General features: G+C 36.2%; 1 long non-coding RNA gene across 1 annotated transcript; it reads left to right on the plus strand.

Annotated features, from left to right (window-relative positions):
- Positions 1–6,997: 6,997 nt before the first annotated feature.
- On the plus strand, positions 6,998–19,101 carry LOC143989104 (uncharacterized). The gene is made up of 2 exons (XR_013276975.1): positions 6,998–16,733; positions 17,024–19,101. It is a non-coding gene; the product is annotated as an uncharacterized LOC143989104 (long non-coding RNA).
- Positions 19,102–27,353: the final 8,252 nt, after the last annotated feature.

Raw genomic sequence — 27,353 nt, forward strand, 5'->3', positions numbered from 1 at the left:
TAACCCTTAAAATATATGTAATGGCAAATGTAATGATTTCTGGGTGGGAAAGGACAGTCTGCTTTTGGATTTCCTCAGATGCCTTTACTAGCAGAAGTTTCTAAAAAAAATAAGTTGGTAACCAATTTTATTTTGTCCCATTTTGGTGAGTTGCCAGCTATTCTCTCCCCTTTTCGCAGTGTTTTTCAGAATGCCTTGGGTAGTATTTGAACTGCGGCAGTAGCAACTGTGAGATGAGGAATTGACCACAACATCATATGCTTTATGGAATGGCCCCTTTTTAATGAGTTGTCTTTTTGAGGGCTTTTGGGATATTTTTCTGGATTGATTTCAACTGATCCTTACAAAATTAAGATGGTTTATCTGTAAAATTCTCACCACCCCTGCAGAAGGCTATTGACTTTCGGCAGTTACCGTAATTCTGTAATCCTACCATGTAGTTGAGGTATAATTTCCATGTTGGTATATGAATATATAGTTTAGAATGATTGGCCAGATGAATGTTTTTTTTATTATTTTAGCTGTGATTTGTAGAAGTTCAGTTTGCTTTTATCGTCTGATTTTAATAATGTTCTGTCCCATGTCTGTGCTTGCGGTTTTTTTTTTTTTTTTTGGTTCCCTCATCTTCTTTTGTAGGTGTTAGAAAACCCCTTCAAGCCCAGCCCTCTCAATAAGTCCACCATTATTTAAAAACTTTTTTTTTTCTTGTGGTATATATGTCGACACTCCCTGTGAATGCAAATTAAATAATTTTGCTGAGAAAGGGCAGTCTTCTCTTTTGAATTTCTTCAGATATCTCTACCAGCAGACCTTACTGAAAGACACATTGGGAACTTAGGTGATTTGATTCTAGTCCACTTTTTCTCAGTGTTTTTTAGAATGCATTGGCAAGTGTGAGATGAGAAATGGCCCACACAGAGAGAAAGTACAATGGCAGATTCTATAAAGAGAAGGTAGATGGTTTTTCTTTTTCTCTAAGCTGCTTCTGCTTTCTTGTCTTGGTTTTTGCTTTAGGCATGCTGTTTATAGTGTTTCAGCTTGCCTATGTTATGTGAACTGATGTTGATCTTAGGATGTCCTATTTGTGCCTGTGTTTTCTACCTTAATTTTTTTTTTTCAGATTTAGAAACATTCCTGGAGCCACTTCAGTATGTCCACCATTATCATAAAAATGTTAATTTACTGAAATGCACGTATATATTTTCTCTTGGATAAACCTTAATCATTATACCTGGACAAGTTATGATAAATGAAAGTACAGTTTGCATTTTGGATTTATTCAAATGTCTTCATTTTTTACACTGACCTGTCAGTTTATTAGGTACACCTGTTCAATTGCTAGGTAACACAAATTGCCAATCAGTCAATCACATGGCAGCAACTCAATGTAACCTCTAGATGTGACTACGTGCTGAGCACCAGAGCATACAGAGCATCAAAATGATGAAGAAAGGGGATTTTAAGTGACTTTGAACGTGGCATGGTTGTTGGTGCCAGAAGGGGGCTGGTCTGAGCATTGTCTGATTTGATAACTATATTGCTGTATTATGTCCTATTTCTGTGTTTGTGCCTTTTTTTTCCCCTAATATTCTTTTTTTAGGCGACAAAACTTGAAGTCCTCCCAATATGCCACCATTATTGTAAGAATTTTCTTTTTACTCCTGTGTACATTGGGATATACTTCCAACATTTCTCCGTGTGATATGAGATGAAATGATATCTAGGTGGGGTGTGTTTTTTGTGTTTTCTTTTTTGGATTTCGTTACAGATATCTTAAATGCACTTGAAAAACACACATGGGAACTTCTTTGCTCAGCTTTGGTGAGTGTATGCGTATTCTGCTCCATTCGATGGAAAGCATGAGGTGGGAAATGGAGCATGCACACTTAAAGTACAAAGGCATGTGCTATAGAGAAGTCCTATATAATTAACTGATCAGGTAGCTGTTTTGTTGGTTCTGCTTTTCCTGATGCTTTAGCTGTACTGTTATATAGCTGTTCATTTTGACTATATTGTCTGAAGTGATGGTGACCTTAGGATGTTGTATTTGTGTCTATGCCCGTTTTCCACCTTTTTCAGACTTGGAAAAACTCTCTGGAGCCTATCCGTATGTCCACATTATAAACCTTTTTACAAATTTCTGCTGTAATACACCTTTATATTTGCTTTCCTGGATAAATATTAATATTACCTTGATAAGTGATAGCAAGTGAAAGTTCTCTCAGGAGGGAATAGAGAATATCTGCTTTTTGGTTTTCTTCAGATGCCTTCACTAGTAGAAGTTTTGGATAGATCATTTGTGTGGCAATCTCAGTAACTCTGCAGAAGACTTCTGGAGTTTGAAGAGTTACCATATTTTAATGCCTTCACAGAGGACATATTCTATATTTTGGATGGTTAGTGCCAACAATTCCTTTTCATATAAAGCTACCTGGATAGCAGTTATCACCAGTTACGGCCACAATCTAATTAATAAGGAGGTACTTGTTTATAATTATAGTTGCCTTTTTAGCTTAGCATATCAATATGTACGTTAGTACAGCTTTCTGGATGATTTATGCTTATTAGCAGTTCAGTTTGCCTATATTGTCTGAAGTTATGATCATCTTAGGCTGTCCCATTTGTGTCTATGCATTTTTCCACCTTATTTTTCAGATTTTAGAAACCTTCTTGGAGCACCTTAACTATCTCCACCACTATCAAAAAATTGATATCTCCTGTAATGCTCCTTTTTTATATATATTTGTTATTATATATAAATGTTGTTTTGAAGGGAAAAGTTTGTTTTATGAATTTCTTCAGATGTCTTCACTGGTAGAAATTTTAGCTAGACCATTCAGGAACTGAGTTGTTCAGTTGCAGGTACTCTGTCCCTTTTTTCTCCAGTGTTTTTCAGAATGTACCATGGAGTGTTTTAAATGCAGAAGAAATAACAATTGAGATGAACTGACCACACACAGAGACCGCAAGTACAACAGCAGATGCCTTCTAGAATGGCCCTGTTGAATAAATTGTCATTTGGAAGTTGTTGGGATATTTTCTGGATTGATTTCAACAGATTGAGGATCGTATGATGGTGGTTCCGTGCAAATCTTGGCACCCTTGCAGAAGACTTTTGAGGCTCGGACAGTCTCCACATCTCTAATTCTAGCATATAATTGATTAGAACTCACTTTGTCTGTACTCATCAATGTCGTTTTGTGCGACTGGTCAGATTTATTTTTTTCTTACTAAATTGTTCCTGCCTTTTCATTATGTTTAATCCATGATGTATACAATGTTTTATCCAGTTTGTCTGATTTGATCAAGATGTTATGTCTTTATTCCTGTATCTGTGCCTTTTTTCCATCTTTCTTCTTTTGTAGGTGTTAAGGAATTGTCTTCAAGTCCTCTCAATATGTCCACCATGACCAGTACTAAGACCGAGGCTTTATAGTTATGTGCTGTGTAGGTCTTTTTTTTTTTTTTTTGTTTTTTTTTTTTACAACTGATCAGGTAGACGCTGGGCCTTCTTTTTCTATTTTCTATAGCAGTTCAGTTTGCATATATTGTCTGAAGTAACGTTGATCTTTGGATATCCTATATGTAGCAAAGGAGGAATGGACAGAAAGTGCCACCTGAGTGTAGTATTGGTGTAAAGATTTAATAGTAAAGATGCAGAACACTCACAGGAAGTAAGTTAAACTATGCTCATCTGTAGTAGTGTGTGTCATTCAAGTCTCTCCTGATGTCCTTGCACTGTATCCATGGCCTGCTGGGGTAGAGAGGTCCGTGGCCACCAGGAAGTCCAACAAAACCAGCATGGAATGCACAAATAATGTCACTGAAAGCGGGGCAATGGCCGGTAACACTGCACTGGATAGGCTATATGCTTGGAGCATCAGCTCCTTCTACTGGCCTAAGGATAAATGTCTTTACAGGTCCATTTAAGTAGATGCACTGGCCATGGGACTACAAGAGCCTTAGGCCAGTAGAAGGAGCTGATAATCCGAGCACGTAGCCTATCCAGTGCAGTATTTCCGGCTGGGAGAGACCAGAGTGACCCTTTTTACTACAGATAAGCATATTTTAACCTGCTTCCTGTGAGTGTTTTGAGTCTTTGCTATTAAATCATTTAAACTAATACTATAATCAGGTGGTGCTTCCTATCCCACTCTCCTTTGCTTCATGCCACAGAGCTGGCTTTCTCTGAGGATAGCTGCCACCATTATTTTAATATATGGACTTTAAGTTTCATTAGTATTGCTTATGGACTATTTTCTGTCTTGAATGTGCCCTATTATAGTAATTATTCCTGTATACATTGTCTTTACTCCAGCAGATAATTTTCTTGTGGTATCCTATGTGTCTATGCCTTTTTTTCACACTTATTTTCCAGACCTTGAAACATTCCTCGAGACCCTTCCGCATGTCCTTCATTAACATTACATTGTTATCTATTGAAATGCACCTTTTTATTTCTCTGAATAAACGTTAATATTACCTTGACAAGTGATGGCAAATGAAAGAACATTGAGGAGGGAAAAGAGTCATTTGGTTTTTGGATGTCTTCACAGATGTCTTCACTAGTAGAATATTTGGATACACCATTTGAGAACTGATTTGATCCTCCGTTCCAGTGAGTTTCCAAGTATTCTGTCTTTTTTTTTTTTCCTCTGTGTTTTTCAGATTGCATTGTGACGTGTTGTAACTGCATTAAATAGAACTATGCGATGGGGAACGGATAACGCACAGAAACCGCAAGTACAACAGCAGATGGTTTGTAGAATACCCATTTTAAATGAGCTGTCATTTGGGAGGAGTTGGGGTATTTTTCTGGATTGATTTCAACAGATTCTTGACGATCGTAAGATGACTTTTCTGTGAAAATCTCGGTTCCCCTGCAGAAGACTTCTGAAGTATGGACAGTTTCCATATTTTGGTAACTCCTTCATAGAGGACATACAGTATATTTGCATAATTAATGCTTTCTAAATATAGTTGCCATTTTAGTATACAAGTATGTTTACTACAAAGTTCTTGATGCTTTAGTCATGGTGCTTATCAGTTCAGTTTGCCTATATTATCTAAAATTGTGGTGATCTTCAGAATGTCCTATTTGTGTCTATGCCTTTTCTTCAGTTTATTTTTCAGATTTTTAGAAACGTTCCTGGAGCCTCTTCACTATGTCCACCATTATCAAAAGGTTTTCGCCTGTAATGCACCTATTTTATATTGTTCCTTGGGATAAACATCATTACCTTGGCAAGTGATGGCAAATGTTGGAGGGAAAACACAGTCTGTTCTTTGAATTTCTTTACAGATGATTTCACCAGTAGATGTTTTTTGGATACACCATTTGGGAACCCAATTGTTCAGTTGCAGGGAGTTCACAGGTATCCTACCCTTTTTCTCAGTTTTTCAGATTGCATTGTGAAGTGTTGTAACTTTGGTAAAATAGAAATATAAGACAAAGAAATGACAACACCCAAACTGCAAATGCAACAGCAGAAGGTTTATGGAATACTCATTTTAAATGAGTTGTCGTTTGGGAAGAGTTGGGATATTTTTCTGGATTGATTTCAACAGATTCTTGACGATTGTAAGATGGATTTTCTGTGAACATCTCGTTCCCCTGCAGAAGATTTCTGGAGTTTGGACGGTTTCCTTTTATTTTATTTTAGTAATGCTCTCAGCGGAAATACAATATATTTGCATAGTTGGTGCCAGATCTTTTTTGCAATGAAGCTGCTGTGATAGTATAGTAATCCTAGTAATCACCCATTATGTTTACAATGTAATTGATGAGGTACTTTGTAAATAGTTGACATTTTAGTAGATCAGTATGCAGTTTACTTCAACTTTCATAATCTCCATCTATATCTCAGGGTCAGTTTGTCTATAATTCTGATGATTTTAGGATGTCCTGTTTGCTTTTTTCCATCTTATTTTTAAGCTTTTAGAAACCTTCCTGGAGCACCTTCAATCAGTATGTCCACCATTATCAAAAGGTTAGCTCCTGTGATGCACCTTTATGATGTTCCATTGGATAAACCTCATTATTGGCATGACAAGTGATTGCAAATTTTTGGAGAGAAAAGACTGTTCTTTGAATTTCTTCACAGATGTCTTCACTAGTAGAAATTTCAGGTGAACCATCTGGGAGTTGGTTTGTTCTTCAGTTGCAGTGAGTTTCCAGGTATTCCGTGTCCCATTTTTCTTGGTGTCAGAATGCACTGTGAAATGTTTTTAGATGCAGTAGAAAAACGACTCATGAAAAACTGACGGCACACAGACTGCAAGTACAATGACAGATGCTTTATGGAATGGTTCTGTTGAAAAGATTTTAATTTGGGAGGTGGGATATTTCTCTACGTTGATTCTAACAGATTCATGATGATTGTAGGACATATTTTCCGTGATAATCTTGGCACTACTGCAGAAGACTTCTGAGGCTCGGGCAGTCTCCATACTATAATTCCAGCACATAATTGATGAGACCTTTTGTGTACAATTCTATATTTGCTATTTTAGCATATCAATATGCAGTTTAGTACAACTGATCAGATGGATGTGTTTTTTTTTTTTTTTTTTTTTTTTGCTAAATGTGTCTTACCTTTTTAATTATGTTTGTATACAGAAGATCATTTTGTCTGTTCTGTGTTTTGTCTTTTTCCCCGTCTTTCTTCTTTTGTAGGTGTTCGAGAATGTCTCCAAGCCCTCTCAGTATGTCCACCATTTAATTGTAAGGATTTTCTTTTTTGTGCTTCTGTACATTGGGATATACTTAACATTCCCTAGATTTGTGATGGCAAATTAAAGTACTTTTGGGTGGGAAAGGACCATCTTTTTGAAATGTCTTCACAGATGTCTACGAGCAGATATTCCTGGAAAATGTTCTGCTCTTCATCTTTGAGTTGTCAGGTATTTTCTTTCTTTTTTTTTTTTTTTTTTTTTTCTTCAGTGTTTTTGTGAGCTATTTTGGCTGCACTTAAAAATACAACTGTGAGATTGAGCACTGACCACACAGACTGCAAGAACAATGGAAGATGCCTTCTAGATTGGCCCTGTTTGAATGAATTGTCATTTGGGGGAAGCTGGGGTATATTTCTTGCTTGATTTCAACAGATCCTTGCCAATCATAAAGTGATTATCCAACAATCTCGGCACCCCTGCAGAAGACTTTGGAAACTTGGACACTTTCCATGTTTTTGGATATACAGGAGGGTTAATGTCAATTCATTGGTATGCAGTTACTCAGATAGCAAAGTGATCTCTCGTTATGGCCACAATGTAATTGATACTTAGTTTATAAGTAGAGTTTCTATTTTGACACAACTGATCAGATGGATGTTTTTTGCTTTACTAAACTGGAACTGGTCCTGCCTTTTCATTGTTTTAGCCATGATGTATAGAGATGTTCAGTTTGCCTGTATTGTCTGATTTGAGAATGAGGTTACTGTATAATGTCCTATTTCTGTGTTTGTGCCTTTTTCCCCCAAATGTAATTATTTTTTAGCTGATAGAAAACTTTTTGAAGCCCCCTCAATAGTACATCATTATTTTATTTACTCCTGTGTACATTGGGTAAAATGTTGTAGTATATCCTAATGTGTGATAGCAGATAAAATTATATCTGGGTGGGAAAGAATTATTTTTTTTTTTCTCCATTTCAGATTTCTTAAATAGATACTCCTAAAAAACACGTGGACTTTTGTTCAGCTTTGGTGAGTGTATGTATATTCTGGTCCACTTTTTCTCAGTGTTTTTCAGAATGCATCAGAAAATGTGAGATGAGAAACCAAGCACACGTAAAGTACAATTGCATGCGCTATATAATGAAGTCCTTATGTATTTTTCAACAACTGATCTGGTAGATGTTTTTCTTTTGGTTTGTTCTGCTTTTTCCCAATGCTTCAGCCATATATTTTTGTTTTCATTGTAACTGCGGTAAAATACAACTGTGAGATGAAGAACTGGCAGCAACAGAAGATGGTTTATAAAATGGCCATATTAAATGATTTGTCATTTTGGAGGTTGTTGGGATATTTTTCTTGATTGATTTCAACAGATTCTTGCTGATCGTAAAACCAATTATCCATAAAAATCTTGGCACCCCTGCAGAAGACTTCAGTGTCCAGAGGACATGCAGTGTATTTGTATGGTTAGTCCCAACAATTCTTTTTTATATAAAGCTATCCGGATAGTATGATCACCTGTTCAGGCCACAATGTAATTGATGAGGTGGCACTTTGTTTATAGTTGCCATTTTAGCATATCAATATGATGTTTAGCACAAATGATCAGATGGAGGTTTTCATTTACTACATTTGTTCTGCTTTTTCTAGATGCTTTAGCCATGCAAGTTATAGAAATGTAGTTTTGCCTATGTTAGAACTGATGCTGTTCTTAGGATGTCCTATTTACAGTGAGTTTCCAGGTACTTTGCCCCCCCTTTTTTTTTTTTTTTTTCCTGTGTTTTTCAGAATTCACTTAAGTATTTTAGCTGCTGTACAAAATAAACTGATGAAAAATTGACAAGAGACCTAAAGTACAATGGCAGATGCTTTATAGAATGGTCATGTTGAATAAATTGTCATTTGGGAGTTGGAATATTTTCTGGATTGATTTCAACAGATTGAGGATCATAAAATGGATTATCCGTAAAAAATCTCAGCACTCCTGTAGAAGACTTCTGAGGCTCAGCCAGTCTCCAAATTTCTGCAATTCCAGCATGTAGTTGAGAACTATTTATATAATTGATTCGCTAAAATAGTGACTATAATGTGTAAGGTATTAGGACTGATGAGATGTTGTGGTTTTTGTTTTTTACTAAATTAGTCTTGTCTTTTCATTCTTTTATCCATGATGTATACTGATAAAGTTCAGTTTGTCTGTATTGTCTGCTTTGATATGTCCTGTTTGTGTCTGACATTTTTCTTCCCACCTTCTTTTGTAGGTGTTAGAGAATGTCTTCAAGCCCTCTCAATATATCCACCATTACTGTGTAAGGCTTTTCTTTTTTGCTCTTTGGATGTACTTCAACATTTCCTAGTCTTGTGATGACAAATGAATTCAGTTTTGGGTGGGAAAGGACAGTCTTTTTGAAATTTCTTCAGATATCTCTAGCAGATATTCCTGAGAAACACTCTGAAAGCTTCTGTTCTTCAGCTTTGAGTTGCCAGGTTTTCTTGCCCACTTTTTCTCCAGTGTTTTTCAGAATATGTTTAAAAACATGAAATGAAGCATATGTTGAGCAAATGTACAATGTCAAATGCTATACTGAGAAGTTCTGTGTAATTTTGTTTCAATAAATCAGATGGATGTTTTACCTTTTTACCATGGTCCTGCCTTTTTTATAATACTTTAGCCATGCTATTTGCCATTCATTTTGCCTATATTGTAATATATTGTATATTATTGTAATATATTGTCATGGTGCCAGTAGGATGTCCTATTTGTGTCTGCCTTTTTTTCACCCTATTTTTCAGATTTGGAAACATTGCTGGAGCCCCTTTCGTATGTCCAAATTATAAACTTTTTTACAACGTTCTGCTGTAATGCACCTTTGTTTCCCTGGGTAATTATGATTACCTTGATAAGTGATGGTAAATGAGAATACCTTCAGGAGGGAAAAGAGTCTGTTTCGGTTTTTTACTTTCTTCACAGATGCTGTCACTAGTAGAAGTTTTAGCTAGAGCAACATTTGGAAATCTTTGTTCTTCAGTTGCAGTGAACTTCCAGGTATTATATCCCCTTTTTCTCAGGGTTTTTCAGATTGCCTGGTAAAGTATTGTAGCAGTGGTAAAATATAATTGACAACACACACTGCAAGTACAACAGCAGATGGTTTATGGAATGGCCCTGAATGAATTGTCATTTTGGGAGTTGGGAATTTTTTTCTGCATTGATTTCAACAGATTCTTGCTGATCGTAAGATGGATTTTCTGTGAAAATCTCAGTTCCTCTGCAGAAGACTTCTGATGCTTGGACAGTTTCCATATTTTGCATGGTTAGTGCCATCAATTCTTTGACATAAAGCTACCCTGATAGCAAAGTGATCACCTGTTATGGCCAAAGCGTAACTGAGGCAGAGGTACTTTTTAGAATATCAATATGTAGTTTAGTTTAATACATCTTTCTTGATGCTATATTTATGGTGCTTATAGCATTTCAGTTTGCCTATATTGTCTGAAGTGATGACTATCTTAGGATGTCTTATTTGTGTCTATGCATTTTTCCACTTTACTTATTTTGCAGATTTTAGAAACCAATTTCCTGGAGCCCCTTCCAGATGTCCACCACCATCAACCTTTTTGTAATGCAGCTTTATATCGTTCCCTGAGATTAACACCATTATTACCTTGGCAAGCGAATGCAAATGTTCTTTTAGATGGAAAAGATCAGTTTTGTGTTTTTTTTTTTTTTGTTTTTTTATTTCTTCAGATGTATTCACTAGTAGAAATTTCGGGAACTGGTTTATTCTAAAGTTGCAGTGAGTTCCCCAGGTACTCTGTCCCCCTTTTTTTTCTCCCCTCAGTGTTTTTCAGAATGTACCATGAAGTGTTTTAGATGCAGTAGAAAAATGACTGATGGAACGCACACAGAGACCGCAAGTACAATATGGGCACCTTTTTTTGTAAGAATTTTTTCTCGTGTACATTGGGATATACGTCAACATTTCCTAGACTTGTGATGGCAAATGAATTTTGGGTGGGACAGGACAGTCTTCTCTTTTTGGATCTCTTCTGGATTTCTTCACAGATATCTCTACTCGTAGATGCACTTGAAAAAACACGTTGAAGTTTTTAGTTCTTCCGCTTTGGTGAGTTGCCAGGTATTCTTGTCTGCTTTTTCTCAGTGTTTTTCAGAAGATGTTTGAAAGCATGAAATGAGAAAATGAAGCATGTTGTAGAACACATGTACAATGGCAGATGCTAATATATAGAGAAATCTTGTATGTCATTTTGTTCAATTAATCTGGTGGTAGTTTTAACTTTTCTTACAACATGGTCCTGCCTTTTTGTGATGTATATATATATTTGAGTTTGCCTATGTTGTCTAAAGTGATCTTTCGATGTCCTATTTTGTGCCTGTTTTTTGTTCCACCTACTTATGTTTCAGACTTTAGAAACTTATTTGAAGCTCCTCTGGTATATCCACCATCATAAACATCTTTATCTCTGGTAATACGCATAGTAATATTCTCTTGGATAAACCTTAATACAAACCCAAGTGTTGGCAAATTAAATGATTTCTGGGTGTGAAAGGACAGCCTGCTTTTTGGATTTTTTTACAGATGTTTTTGCTAGCAAAAGTTTCTGAAAACCCATTTGGGAACCGGTTTGTTCAGTTTCATTGTGTTTTCCAGATATTTTGTCCCCCCTTTTCACAAGGTACTCTGAAAAACAATGAGAAGCATTTGGTTGCGGTAATAACTGAGATGAGGCATTAATGAAAATGGCCCTGTTTAATAAATTGTAATTTGGAGGTTGTTGGGATTGATTTCAACAGATCTCGAAAATTGTAAGATGGATTATCCATAGAAATCTCCGCACCCCTGCTAAAGACCTTTAAAGTTTGGATCATCACCATATTTCTGTAATGACACCATGAGGTATAGTTATCATATTATCATATCAATATATAATTTTGTGGGACTGATAAGATGGAAGTTTTTCCTTTTTACTAAATTCGTCTTTATTCTTTAGCCATGATGTAGTTTGCCTGTATTGTCTGATTTGATCATGTTATGATGTCCTATTTCTGTGCTTGTTCCTCTTTTTTTTTTTTTTTTCTCCATATCACTACTTTTGTAGGTGTTAGAAAACATCTTTAAACCCTCTCAATCTGTCCACTATAATTGTAAGGATTTTTTTTTCTTGTGGGATATGTGTCAACACTTGCCCGTGATTATAAATAAAATAACTTTTCAGTGGGAAAGGGGTAGTCCTTTTTGGATTTCTTCAGATATCTCTACTAGCAGACCTTCCTGAAAAACGCATTGGGAACATGTTTGTTCTTCTACTTCAGTAATTTGCTAGGTTTTCTAGTTTTGCTTTTTTCAATGTTTTTCGAATGCATTGTCAAGTGTAAGAGGAGAAATGGGGCACGTGCCAAGATCAAGTACAATGACCAATACTATATAGAGATGTCATGTAATTTTTTTTGTTTTTTTATGCTTTAGCCATGCTGTTTATAGCAGTTCAGTTTGCTTATGTTATCTGAAGTGTATTTGATCATAGGATGTCCTATTTGTGCCTGTGTCTTCTACCTTACATTTTTTTTCAGATTTAAAAACCTTCCTGCAGCCTGTTCAGTATATCCACCATTATCACATTTTTGATCTCCTGAAATGTGCCTTTTATATTCTCTTGGATAAACCTCAATATTGCCTTGATAATTTATGGCAAAGTACTTTTTGAAAGGCACAAGACAGTCATCTTTTTGGATTTCTTCACAGATTTCTTCATTAGTAGAAGTTTTGGATAGACCATTTGGGAACTGATTTGTTCTTCAGTTGCAGTGAGTTTCCAGGTGTTCTATCCCTTTTTTTCCCCTCTGTGTTTTTTAGATTGCTTTGTGAAATATAACTGTGATAAAGTACAACTGAGACGAACTGACAACACACAGACCCACAAGTACAACAGCAGGTGGTTTATGGAATACCCATTTTAAATGAGTTGTCAATTTGGAGTTGGGATATTTTTATGGATTGATTTCAACAATTTCTTGCTGATTGTAAGATGAATTATCCATGAAATATTTTCCATATTTTTGTAATGCCCTCAGGACATAGTGTGTTTGTATGGTTAGTGCCAAAATTTTTTAATGTAAAGCTACCCAAATAGTATAGCAATCAACCATTGCGCCTCAGTGTAATTAATGAGGAGGTACTTTGTTTATAATTGCCATTTTAGCACACTATGTAGTTTAGTACAACTCGTCAGATGTTTTTGTTTGCAAAACTGGTCCCACCTTTTGATGCTTTAGGCATGGTGCTTATAGTAGTTCAGTTTGCCTATATTGTCTAAAGTGGTGGTGATCTTTTGATGTCCTATTTTTGTCTATGCATTTCCCCCCCCCCCCCTTATTTTTTCAGAAACCTTCCTGGAGCCCCTTCAGTATGTCCACCAGTATCAAAAATATTTATCTTCTGTAATGCACCTTTTACATTGTTCCCTGGGATAACCTTATTACCTTGACAAGTGATGGCAAATGTACCATTGGGAGGAGGGGAAAGTCTGTTTGAATTTCTTCAAGATGTCTTCACTAATAGAAATTTTGGATAAACCATTTGGGAGTTGATTTGTTCTGTTACAGTGAGTTTCCAGATATTCTGTCCCCTTTCCTCTGTGTTTTTTCAGAATGCAGTGTGAAGTATTTTAGAACTCACAACACACAAACCGCAAGTACAACAGCAGATGGTTTACAGAATGCCCATTTTAAATTGGTAGTCATTTGCAAGGAGTTGGGATGTTTTTTTTTTTCCTGTGTTACTTTCAACAGATTCTTGCTGATCATGAAGATGAATTCTCTGCAAAAATGTTAGTTTTGCTGCAGAAGATTTCTGAAGTTTGGAGAGGAGTTTCCATATTTTTGCAATGCCTTCACAGATGACAAAGAATTGTTGGCACTAACCATACAAATACACTTTCATATAAAGCTACCTGGATAGTAAGTATAGTGCTCATCCGTTATGACCACCATGTAACTGATGAGGAGGTACTATGTTTATAATTATAGTTGCCATTTTAAAATTTCATTATGTAGTTTAGTACAACTTGATGCTTTTTTTTCTTGATGTTTTAGCCATAATCCTTATAGCAGTTCAGTTTGCCTATATTGTCTGATGTGATGATAGGATGTCTTATTTGTGTCTCTTTTTTCCATCTTATTCTTTTTTACAAACATTCCTTGATCCCCTTCAGTATGTCCACCACTATCCATTTTTTATTTTTTAATATTCCCTGGGATATACGTTATTACCTTGGCAAGTGCTAGCAAATGAATGTACCTTTTTGGAGATTTGTGTTTCTTCACAGATGTCTTCACTAGTTGGATCTTTGGCTAAAACCATTTGGAAGTTGGTTTGTTCTTCAGTAGCAGTGAGTGTCCAGGTACTTTGTGCCCTTTTCCTGTGTTTTTTCAGAATGCAGAATGTTTTAGATGTAGTAGACAAACGACTGAGATGAAGAACTGACAAGACAGAGACCACAACTACAATGGCAGATGCTTTTATAGAATGACCCTGTTGAATGGATTGTCATTTGGGAGTTTTGGGATATTTTTCTGGATTGATTTTAACAGATTCTTGACAAACCTAAAATGGACTACCTGTGAATCTAAGCGCTCCTGCAGAAGACTTCTGAGGCTCGGACAGTCTCTATATTTCTGTGATTCTAGCATGTAATTGATGAAAATGTACTTTGAATATAATTGTAATTTTAGCATATCAATATGTAGTTTAGTGCAACTGATCAGATGTAATTTTATTTTCTTTCTAAATTGCTCCTGCCTGTTATGTTTTAGCCTTGATGTATACAGAAGTTTAGTTCGTATTGTCTGATTTGATGTTATGATGTCCTATTTCTGTGTCTGTTCCTTTTTCCCACCTTTCTTCTTTTGTAGGTGTTGGAGAATATCTTCAAGCCCTCTCGATAAGTCCACCATAATTTGTAAGGACTTTTCTTTTCTCTTGTGTACATTGGGATATACTTCAACATTTCCTAGACTTGCGATGGCAAATGAGTTTTGGGTAGGAAAGGACAGTCTTCTTTTTTTGGATTTCTTCACAGATTTGTTCCTAAAAGAAATATGAATTGTTTGTTCCTCAGCTTTGGTGAGTTGCCAGGCATTCTTGTCCACTTTTTCTCAGTTTTTTAGAAGATGATTGAAATGAAGCATATGTAGGGCACAAGTACAATGGCAGATTCTATATAGAGTAGTCCTATGTCATTTTTTTTAATTGGGTAGTTTTTGTAATGTTTCTAACGCTGGCCTGCCTTTTCATGATGTTTTAGCCATGATGTTTATAGCATTTTAGTTTGCCTATATTGTCTAAAGTGTTGATAATTTTTAGATGTGCGGTTTTGTGTGTAATTGTTTTTCCACCCACCTACTTATTTTTTCAGTATAGCCACCATTATCCTAAATGTTTTTATCCCCAGTAACATGCGTTAGTATTTTCTTGGGTAAACCTTAGTAATATGATGACATGGAAATCATTTCTGGGTGGGAAAAGGACAGTCTGCTTTTTGGATTTGATTATAGAGGTCTTTAATAGCAGAAGTTTCTGAAAGACAATTTGGGAACAGGTTTGCTCTTCAGTTTCAGTGCATTTCCAGGTATCCGGTCCCAATTTTTCACAAGGCATTCTGAAAAACAGAGAAGTATTTGCATTAAGGTAATAACTGAGATGAGGCATTAACCACACACGATGGTTTATGGAATGGCCCTGTTTAATTGTCATTTGGAGGTGCATAGAAGTGCAAGTACAATGGCTGATGCTATATAGAGGAGTCCTATGTAGTGTTTTTTTATAATTGATCTTGGAGATGGTTTTTATTTTAGTTGGTCCTGCTTTTTTTTTTTTCTTGATGCTTTAGACGTGCTGTTTATAGCGATTCAGTTTGTCTATATTGTTTGAAGTCAATTTGATCTTTGGGTGTTCCATTTGTTCCTGTGTTTTCTTTTTTCAGAATTAGAAACGTTCCTAGAGCCGCTTTAGTATGTCCTTATTATAAAAATGTTAATCTCCTGAAATGCACCCTTTTTTATATTCTCTTGGATAAACATCAATAATATATTATATGAACGAGTGATCGCAAATGAGAGTACTTTTGGGAGGGAAAAGCCCGTTTTGGATTTCAGATGTCTTCACCGGTAGTTTTGGATAGACCATTTGGGAGCTGGTTGGTTTTTTAGTTGTAGTGAGTTTCCAGGTATTGTCTCCCTTTTTCCCAGTGTTCAGAATGCAGTGTGAAATATTTTAGCTACGGTAAATACAACTGTCAGATGAAGAGCTGACAAAGCACAGACTGAATGTACAATGGCAGATGCCTTCTAGATTGGCCCGGTTTAGATGACTTGTCATTTTGAAGTTGAGATATTTTTCTGGATTGATTTCAACAGATCCTTGCCAATCATGAATTGGGATTGTCCAAGAAAATCTCTGCACCCCTGTAAAACACTTCTGAAACTTAGTTTCCATAATTTTGGCTATACAGTCAATTTAATGTCAGTTGATGTAAAGTTTTCATAACTTTGCTTTCCGGGTAGCTTTATCTCCCCTTATGACCACAGTGTTATTGATGAAATTGTACTTTGTTTATAATTTAGAGTTGCCGTTTTGACACAACTGATCAGATGGATGTCCTTTGCTTTGCTAAATTGGTCCTGCCTTTTCATTATATTTTAATCATGATGTATAGAGAAGTTCTGTTTGCCTATATTGTCTGATTTGGGAACAATGTTACTGTATAATGTCATTTCTGTGTTTGTGCTTTTTGTTCCTGTATTAATTTAGGCAATGGAAATCTTATTGAAGCCCTCTCAATATTCTGCCATTATTGTAAGAATTTTGATTTTTACTCCTGTGTACATTGGGATATACTTCAACATTTCCCCAACATGTAATGGCAGATGAAATTATATTTGCATGGGACCATTTTTCCTTTTTGAAGTTCTTTGCAGATGTCTTGAATAGCAGATGCTACTGGAAAAACACATGGGAACTTCTCTGTTCAGCTCTGGTGAGTGGACTTGTATTCTGGTCCACTTTTTCTGTGTTTTTCACAATGCGTTGGAAAGCACAAGATGAGAAATGGAGTACATGTAAAGTACAATGGTATGTGCTATATAGAGAAGTCCTATGTATATTTTTTTTTTACTTATCTGTTAGAGGTTTTTATTTGGTCCTGCTTTTTTCTTGATGCTTTAGCCATTCTGTTTTATGGCAGTTAAGTTTTCCTATATTGTCTCAAGTGATGTTGATCTTAGGATGTTCTTTGTGTTTATGCCTTTTTTTCACCTTATTATTCAGACTTTGAAACATTCCTGGAGCCCCTTCTGTATGTTGTCCACATAAACATTTAACAACGTTCTGCTGTACTGCACCTTTTTTATTTGCCTAAATATTACCTTGATGAGTGATGGCTCCAAATAAAGTACTCATTGGAGGGGAAAGTCTGCTTTTTGGATTCCTTGACAGATGCCTTCACTAGAAGTCTCGGATAGACAATTTGGTAACCGATTTGTTCTTCAGTTGCAGCAAGTTTCCAGGTATTCTGTCTTTTTCTCATTTTTCAGATTGCGTTGTGAAATATTTCAACTGTGGCAAAACACAACTGAGCAGTACGGACAACACACAAAGACCGCAATTACAACAAGAGCAATAAGTTGTCATTTAGGGGTTGGGATGTTTTTCTGGATTGATTTCAACATATTCTTGCTGATCCTAAGATGAATTTTCCATGAAAATCTCAGCACTCCTGCAGAAGACTTCTGAATCTTGAACAGTGTCCATATTTTTGTAATGCCTTTACAGAGGAACTACAGTATATTTAGTTCAGTTTGCCTGATTTGTAAATGATGTCCTATTTTTTTTATAAACAGTACATCTAGGAAATAAGGCACAGGAAAAAGGACACTAGATGTTTAGTAGGAAATCTAATATTTTAGGCTGAGTACAGCTGTTTTGGTGTAAAGAGGCTGTATTGCTACGTTAATATCCAAGCCAGCTTTACACAGTTGATAGTGTTGTCCAGAATCTATAGTATTTTTTAAAATTGCAGTTTTACACATCAACTTACATTTTGTGAGCAATATCTGTGAATGCAAGATTCTTATTCAGGAATAAGATGGCTGATCATGTGTTATACTTGGAAGATCTATGGCTTGTTGAATCAACGTACTTATGGAGAAAAAATGGACTATACCTTCATAAAGGACTGATCGTGTGGAAGATCTACAGGATGGCGTTTTGGAGACCAACCTATGCTTTAACCAATTGTGGGGTGTTGAGAATCCAATGTGTGTAACTCGTTGCATGATTGTGTTTTTTGTAGGTTGTAAAGACTTATTCCAGTTTATAATTTCAAGTATTTTACTATTAATATATTAAAGATCATGTTAAAAAAAAATTATGCAGATTCGATTATGGGGGGTTTATGTAAATTAGGTATTTTTCATTATCTTTTCCCTAGATTATATGTTCGTGATTATAACTCATTCCAACCCTAGGCCTCCACCTTACACCAGACACCCTTGTTGCAAGTTGTTCTGGAGTCTGGTAACATGCAAATATTTGTATGTTTATTCCTGTCAACTTATAGCTTCCTATACTTCATATCACATCCTGGGGAAGATACCGCACTCTTAAATGGCCAGACACAGCTTTTTGGTAAGCAGGAGAGCGATCCCAGAGTTTTTGGGTGTCAAGAAATAGCCAAGCATTCTCTATCTGGTAAGAATATTGAAGTTGCCTCCCTTGTAAAAAATGAAAAAGCAACTGCCCTCTATATAATAAGTATCTAATATAGAATCTCAGTGTAAATCCTCAGTGTTATGTAATTCAATATTACATTGAACTATATTTTTTGAAGTCATATTTATTTTATGTAGTAAATCCAAGTTAAAAAAAATTTCAGGACTGATGGCCATTAGTCTTAATGTTTCTGCAGGAAGTTAACCTCATAATATATGCTATGTCAACACAAATTGCCCTTGAGAAATGTGATGCATTTTATTTATGTGCGAGGCACTATTCTAGATAGTTATATAAACTGTAGACTTTCCAAGTGATCAGTGAATGGTATCCTTAACTCAGCGTTGCTTTATTTGCCTGGGTCACTAGTTAACTTGTACTGTTACCACCCACTAGTGAACCTTTTAAGTCCTTCTAAGCTTCTTAATTCAAAACATTTGGAATTTCTTTTAAATGTCTTTGCAGGCATTTATCTGTGTGGTCTTCTGGTGCCTCTAAAGAAAATGCTTTGAGAGGTTTTCAAGTCAGATCTTTCTTTGCTGGTTTTGTAATTTGTAACCCTTATGATTCATCATATTGCTATATTATGTGATTGTACAAATACATTTTTCTGAATTAAAATTTTTACAGCGGAATGTCTTGTTTCAGCATCTTTGTTAAAGGTTTTGTGCATTGTGCTCAGAGGTGTTTGTCAGACATTGAAGTGGGCCGGAAAAAACTGCAGTGTTCCTGAACCCCGGAGTACTGTATTCTGCAATAGATTGTGTTAAGTACAGCGTTTCATTTATAATGACAAACTTATCAACAAAACTGTGAACCTTGCTTTTGTGGACAGATTTTACTCTGCATATTCTATTTCCTCAAAGTGAGGACATTTACTTCTGAAAACTTCTGGTTTCATTTTGTAGGACAGGTTACTCAATCTCAAGGAGAAGAGAACAAGGGTGTTATCAGCTTCTCTGGCAGATGAGTGTACTAAAAGATCAACGAACGTAACTGTCTCAAAGACTGTCTGCAAACAGTAATGTAATGTGTGTGAACACTTTTTATCTTGGGTCTTTCATCCCCTGAGTGAATTAAATGATTCAGTAAATCAAATCACACCGCCTCAAAGGCAATTCAACATAATATAATTAAAAATACAATGTAACTGGATACTGTAACCTGGTTGTGGATCTGGCACTTATGACCCTGATGTACAATGACGTGTGCTTTTCAGCTTCTAATGTAGTAATTTATGCCTGACTAGACACTAATGATGGTGGGGAAAAAAACACCTGGAATCTAAAAATATAAAGGGGAGAGAACAGAGTTGGGACTTTAAATGAAGCACACATCAGTAAAAGAGTAAGTCAAGTGACTATAATATTTATTTAATAAAGTCCATGATATGTTATACAAACATTTTGGGCATCAACCTCTAAAATGCTCTGGGCATACAGCCTCCACACAATAACTATGGAATCTGAATAGTTTGTGTGGGATGAGTAAGCAACACAACAATTACTCTTCTGGTTTTGTAATGAAAAATAAAAATCCCTTTTTACTTGCTATTAGTAATACCATCCCTGCCCTCAGGGGAGAAGCTACTTGAGGATTTCGATGACTTTACTGAAGCAAAATGGCCCTGTCTTGGCAGTTGGTCAGATCAGCTGTCAGGAAACCAGCACAGTGTCACTGGATGGATCACTGCTTCCTGATCTGCGCATACAAAGGAGATCATGCTCCTGCAACATTGGGAGCTTCTGGGATAGTGGTGTCGCCTGAAACTGGCAGGATCAACAGGTAAATCAACAATGACACCACTACAAACTTTGCTCAATTACACAGCAACATTGCACCAACTTTGGTATATTGGTTTCACACAAATTAATTACAAATAATTCAGACACTAAGTGTCCATTTTCATTGTGTCGCCTCTATTTTCATGTTTGCAGTGTCTAAAGATAAAACTGTGCCATCCAGTATGTACTCAACTGACCCGGTTGGACCTCCATTCCTCAGCAATGCTAAGAGTGTGTTGAAGGTCTATGCCAATATAAAGCACTGAAGTGGGAGGGCAGAACACTTTCCTGCCAAGATAAAAGGCTATTTAGAGCATTTCAAAGTGAGAATCCAGTAAATTAATATCATGGTGCTACAGGACTATAAAGAGAGGAAAGTGTTGTCAATTCAAAATCAGTAAGTACTTTAATGGTTGCTAAACTGCATGTAAACCTAAAAGTAGTGAGCGATTTACATGGCTTTTTGACAAACTAACATATGTGCTCGGGCAGTCTGGCTGCCAGCACGTTAGGCACTAAATCATGTGGCCATCAAGGATAAGTTTTATAGGCTACTATGGTAACACTTAACTAATTGGATGCCATTTCAGACATTCTTTCTCGATGTTTCTTGGAAGCGGACCCTATGGTGAAGGGAGTGTATTGTAATGAAGGCTGATTAGGTATATACCTCCCATGTATTGACTCTACTGCCATTGTTGTGTTACAAAATGAAACCTATGCACCAATCATTTCTAGACTGCAACTTTTCAAAAACCAAATAGAACAAAATCATTTTATTGTAAAGACTATTTTGAAGTAACGACATTTTAATGCATGTTGGGGATTTTAATACTGTAGTGCCTTCTTGTTGTTGTTCCCTTTTTTTAGATGTTGCCCACTGTTGCAAGCAATGTAACTGGGCAGTTCAGCCTAATGTTTAGTCGGTCTACTCTTTACATTTCAGTTTACCCAAAGTGATGATACCTTTAAGTAGCCTTCCTGCTGGGTTGCTTGAAGTGGAAAAGCTGTCTCAAACATGGCAAACAAGATTTCCAGTTTGTTTATGGAAAGTCCAATGTATGTAAGTACCTCCAAAGTAGGGGGGGAACCCATCAAAACCAGATTACAATATATAACCACTTCTGCATGCAAAATTACCTAATGCTATAGAGGGATTTAGATATAAAGTGCATTGATACTATTGTAGCAGGCTGTCTATTGCACTAGGCCCTTTCCTGCTACTATAACTGGCCATAGTAAAAAAAACAATAAAGGCCCAATGGAGGAAGTGCTAACCATTCAGTGTATAGATAAGTATGTGGATAAACATTCAAAAATCTCTTAATTATAAACCGGCTTCTTGTTTATGCCTGAATATGCTGATGGGTTGTATAGATTTGATTCCATCATGTTGGCATGTGGCTAAAGTGTTTTTCTGGCAAATTATAAGCCTGTTTCCCGTGGAACGTGCACTTAGGCAGGTCTCTTCTTAAAGTGGAACTGCACTTCATCTGAGCACCACAAACCAAAAATGTGATTTAATTAATTTTTTAACATTCCAAGTAAACTCCCCCATCCACGTCTCCATACTTTATTTTGTTGAGAAATAGCTTTGAAAAACACTCCTAGCATTTCTGGCTGTGGCCATCTTGAGTAAGGGCAGATGATTTATGTGGCATTTACTTCCTGGAATCCACCTGTCCTTGGCTTAGGCACGTAAGCAGGAGAGGTTGTGCTTGGCTGAGAGAGCCCCTCCTCCTCACCTGAAGACTTATGGGATGTCAAACATAATTTGCCTAGGCATGGAGACCAGGAATTAACTGGACAAATGTAAAGAATAAAATAAAAATTAACAAGCATATGAGAGATTCTTTCCTATAAATTTACTAATGCTAACAGTGTAAGGATTAGAAATGCTCATTAAGAGTAAGCTCAGTAATTTTTAATACCTTCCATTTTAAGTCATAAGGGGTCTTTCCACTCCACTTCTATTCAGACTTCACACATTATCCCAATTAAAGTGTTAACCTTGGATGGAAATCTTCATAAATAAACTTGGGTTATAATTCTAATATGATCCCAATCAACAGCATTCATATATGAGAGATTCTTCTATATAAGAACGTTGGTTAGTTTCACCTCCAGCTCTTATGTGCAAATGGGTACAAAAACAGAAGGGAAGGCTGTCTAAAGTTGTGTACCTTGACACAAATGTGATCTTTTGTTTGCACTAATTTATACACCGGGCAAAGAGGGGTCTTCTTTGTTGCACGTCTGAAAAAATAATGGCAATCTACAACAAAAAACATGACTTGGATCATTACAGTAATTGTGACATGAAAATGTGATATAAATATTTATCAAAAACTGGTGCTTATGAAACCGATTGCAATCTGTAGTATAGCTGACTAAATAGCAAATATAGTTAAATCTGAACTCCAGACAAACCATTTAAACATGCAGATATATACCTGTTGGGGGGCCTCTTTTGCATGCCAAAGGGTTGTATTTCTGTCCATCCAATCTTTAAATTTATACAACTCTGTGCCTTTGCATAGCCCTGCCTGGTAATAGAGTAGACCTGATTATTCTCTGCATCTCTAATGTTTAAAGGTCTCCCCTAGCCAGGGAGAGGAGAAGCAGCAGACTGGAGTTTCTCTTACACTACCCCATTTTGTCATGTTTCTTGTGCTGCAGCACAACTAATTGGCTCCTTGGGCTGCTTTCTCCCTCTCAGGCTGAGCTCTGCTGTCCAGGGACTGCACAATGTTGACAGCAGGTCTGATTTTAGTCAGATTCTTTAGACAAAAATACATATAAGATTGTATTGAGGCATACAATGCTGCATTGATTTTTTTTTTTTTTTTTATCTTGTCTGACGTTCAGCTTAAAAAAATATATCATTAAACACATTATTGTCAAAATAACAAAAAAATGTTATTTATTCTAAAAACACAAGTTTTGATAATTGTTTTTAACCACTGGGAAATCTCATACCAAACCATAAATAAGTTGGTGGAAGATTGGATCAGGTTTGAAGAAGTGCAATGCCAAAAAACAGCGTGCTCAACAACGCAACAAGAACACTGCACTTCACTGGCCAATTGGCTTTAAAGGTAATCTGCTCACAAGATGATTGAAGGAGGAATTCAGCACATTGCCTTAGAAACAACATAGATTTCAATTTCATTGTTAAATGAGCATTTGGTATCTGCCATTTAAAATATTTCAAATTCCCTACAATTTACATCAACATGTACACTGAGATAGTTAAACACTTTCACAAGTGATTGCAAATGAAATGTTTTTTGGAAGGAAGGTGTAGGAAAGTTTGTATCTGGTCTGCATTCTCTACATTTAAAAAACAAAAAAAACATTTGAATGGACCACCCAGAGTGCCAGTACACTGGCACATGTCAGATGGTTTGTGATATTTAGGGGTTATTAGCACATTTTATGGATATATCTCATCAGTTTGATGCAGATAGATGGGTTATTCATGGAAATCTTAAATTCCTACAGAAGACTCTTAAAGCCAGTAAACTCTAGTTCTATAACGTCAAAGGAAATGTACAGTATATTTCTATTGCATCTTAACATTATTCTACAGCTACCTTAAAGATGCAATGGCAACCTTTTGGAGACCTTCATTCCATCAATGACCAAATACTTTTAGAATTACAGGTGATCTATCAGGTGCATGTGTTTTTTTTTTCTAATCCTGGTCAGTGTTTTTTTTCCTCTGACATTTTAATTGCTTTTATATTGTTTACCTGCAATGTCTAATGGGACGATCCACCCTTTTGGAGATGCTAATTATATTTGTGTAATGTTATATTCTTTCCATCATCCCATAACTATTTTCCAGATTTCAGGGACATTTTTAAAGTTCCTGTGGTGTCCGCTTTGTCCACCCTTATTTTATTTTTATCTTAGTAGTGCACCATTTTGTTCACTGGGATAAAGAATATTACCTTGACCATTAAAATGATATCTAGGTGCGAAAGGACCATCTACTTGACTATATCTGCTAATCTACTACATCTACTGTTTTGGATGTCTGCAGAGAATCAGGAAGCCTCTCCACCACAGTGAAACACAACTGTGATATGAGGAATGTACAAGACACACAGGGCGCAAGTACGATGGTTTAGGCTAGATTGAATACTTTTTCATTTGGGAGCTGTTGGAATATTTTTCTTATTTCTCAACAGTACCTGGCCACTATCAAGATGGTTCATCCATGAAAATCTCAGTACCCTTGCAGAAGACTTTTGAAGCTTGGACAGTCCCATATTTGGATGTCCTTGTTCTGTCTTTATTTTTTTTATTTATTTTTTTTGTCATTCAAAGCATCCCGATACCCATCCAGTATCTCCTTCATGATCGTAAGGATTTTCTTGTTTCTCTTCTGTACGATCGGTTATTCTTCACCATTTCCTTAACTTGTGGTGGCCAATGAAATTCTGGGTGGGAAAAGGAAAGGCTTGTTTTCTAGATTACTTGAAGATATCTCAACTAGCAAAAGTTCCTATAAGATAAGTTGAGAACGTCTTTGTTCAGCTTGGGTATTCTCATTCAATATATCTAAATTTTATGATTTATTTTTTTATTTTTAATGATTTGTTATGTGAAAGTTGTTGGGATATTTTTCTGTATGGATTTCAACAGTTCATGCCATAGCACCCCTGCAGAAGACTTCTGATGCTTGAACAATCTACACACTTTAAAAAAACCCACAGACGATAAACCATTTATCTGCATGGTTTGTGTCAATTATTCTTCCTTCATATACAGCTGCCCCAATATTATCACCTATGGGTGCCAATATTGTAGTTGATCGGGGAGTCCTTTTTAAAATTATAGTTCCTATTCTTGCAAATCAATATGTTCTTTTGTACAACTGATCAGATAGCTGTTTTATTTGGTTGGTTCTGACTTACCTTTTATCCATGATGTTTCTCACATTTTGTTTCTCTATATATTTCAATGTGACTATCTTAGGAGGCCCCATTTCTGTGTCTGTTCTATTTTTTTTTTTTTTTTTCAACTCCTTTATTTTTCAGACTTTGGAAACATTCTTGAAGTTATTTCAGTATGTCCATTATTTTCAAACCTTTTATCTCTTGCAATACACCCTTATATTAACTGGGATAACCATTCGCATTGTTTTGACCAGTGATGGGATATACATTTTTGGGTTGGGAAAGGACAGTTGGAGCTTTTTCTGAGATCAGTTGGGAACTCTTTTTGTTCAATTTTGGTGAGTTTCCAAGAATTCTGTCTTTTTTTTTTTTTTTTTCCCCAGAATGCATTGATAGGCACAAGCAGATGCTTTTTTGGTATGATGGTTCTGAATAAATTGTCATATGTGGGGGTTCAACTTTTCTGGATTGCTTCAGCAGATCTTGGCCGATTAAATGGGATTTCCATAAAAATCTCAGCACCTCTGGAGAAGACTTCTGAAGACAGGAAAGTCACCTTTTTTTTTTTTTCGAGTGTCTTGGCCAAAGATATATAGCCTGTGAATGATTAGTGTCAACAATTCTTTATTTCCTGCTACAAGGATAGCATAGGGATTACATGTGAAGGCCACCACGTAATTTCTGAGGAGGTACTTTGTTTATCATTATAGTTGACATTTTATCACATAGCTATGTCATTAAGTAAGACTGTTTTTAGATGGGTGTAAGTTCCCCCCCCCCCCCCCAAAGCTGTCATACACGTAACTACAAAAAAATGAATATCTTCCCCTTGCAAGGTAAAGGCATAATGTGCTAGTATGCATTCCTGAACGACGCATTGGAAACTTGCTTGTTTCTTTAGGTTGGGTAAGTTGGCCACTTGTATTCTGGCCCACTTTTTTCAGTGTTTTCCAGAATGCATCGGACAGCAAATGATGAGAAACAGAGCACACACAAAAGCAGAAGTGCAATGGCAGATGCTTTATGGAGAACCCATGTGTATTTTTTTTTCTTTACAACCTATCGGGTAGGTTTTGATTTTTATTTTTTTATTTAAGCTGGCCCTGCCCTTTGGTGCTTTTAACAATGCTGCTCACAGCAGTTCAGTTTGATTATTTTGTCTGAAGTGATCATGATCTCAAGATACCCTGTGTGTTGTACCCTTTTTTCCACCTTGCATATTTTTCAGACATTAGAAACATTCTTGGGGACTTTCAGCGTGTCCTTTATCATAAGAAAAATTGCAATTTTGATGGAGTGCAAGTACACTGGCACATGTTGTGGATGGTTTGTTAAATACTGTTATTTAGGGGTAATTTTATGACTAAAGCTCAACAGTTTGATACAGATGGATTATTCGTGGGAATCTCAAATCCCTGCAGAAGACTTTTGAAGCTGGTAAACTCTAGTTTTATTCCATCAAAGCAATAATGCAGTACGTTTCTGTTGTATCTTTATGTTCTACAGCTACCATAAAGACTCAGTGACAACATTTGGAGACCATTTATTTAATGAATGATAAAGTGCTTTAAGAATTACAGGTGATCTATCATATGTATGTGATTCTCTAATACTGTTCAGTGTTCGTTTATTTTTATTTTTTTTACATTTTTATTCTATTTTACTATGCTTTTTATGTTTACTTGAGTTTACCTAAATTGTCTAATGTGACAATCTTGGCAGTGCTAGTCATCTTTGTGTATGTATCTTCTTTCCATATCCCATAACTATTTTCCAGACTTCAGGGACATTTTTGAAGCCCCTTCGGTGTCCGCCCTTATTTTTATCTCCTAGTAGTGCACCATTTTGTTCACTGGGAAACTATATTTCCTTGACATCTGAAATGATTTCTAAGTGGGAAAGGACTACAACATCTACTGTTTGGATGTCTTTCAGAGATGTTGTTTTCAAGCAGTTTTGGTCAGCTGCTAGAAATTCTGGCCCGGTTTGTTTTTCAGCATGCATAGGGAAGAGTCTCAGCCACAGTGAAACACATGAGATGAGGAATGGGCAAGACATACAGGGCACAAGTACAGTGGCAGATGGCTTATGATTGTATGAATTATCATTTAGGGGGTGTTTTGGAATGTTTTTATCAACAGTACCTAGCCACTATCAAGATGGCTTATCCGTGGAAAATCTCAGTACCTCTGCAGA

Source organism: Lithobates pipiens, unplaced genomic scaffold (genome assembly GCF_037356315.1).
Source record: "Lithobates pipiens isolate NorthernLeopardFrog02 unplaced genomic scaffold, aLitPip1_a1.2 Scaffold_18, whole genome shotgun sequence".
Classification (NCBI taxonomy): domain Eukaryota; kingdom Metazoa; phylum Chordata; class Amphibia; order Anura; family Ranidae; genus Lithobates; species Lithobates pipiens.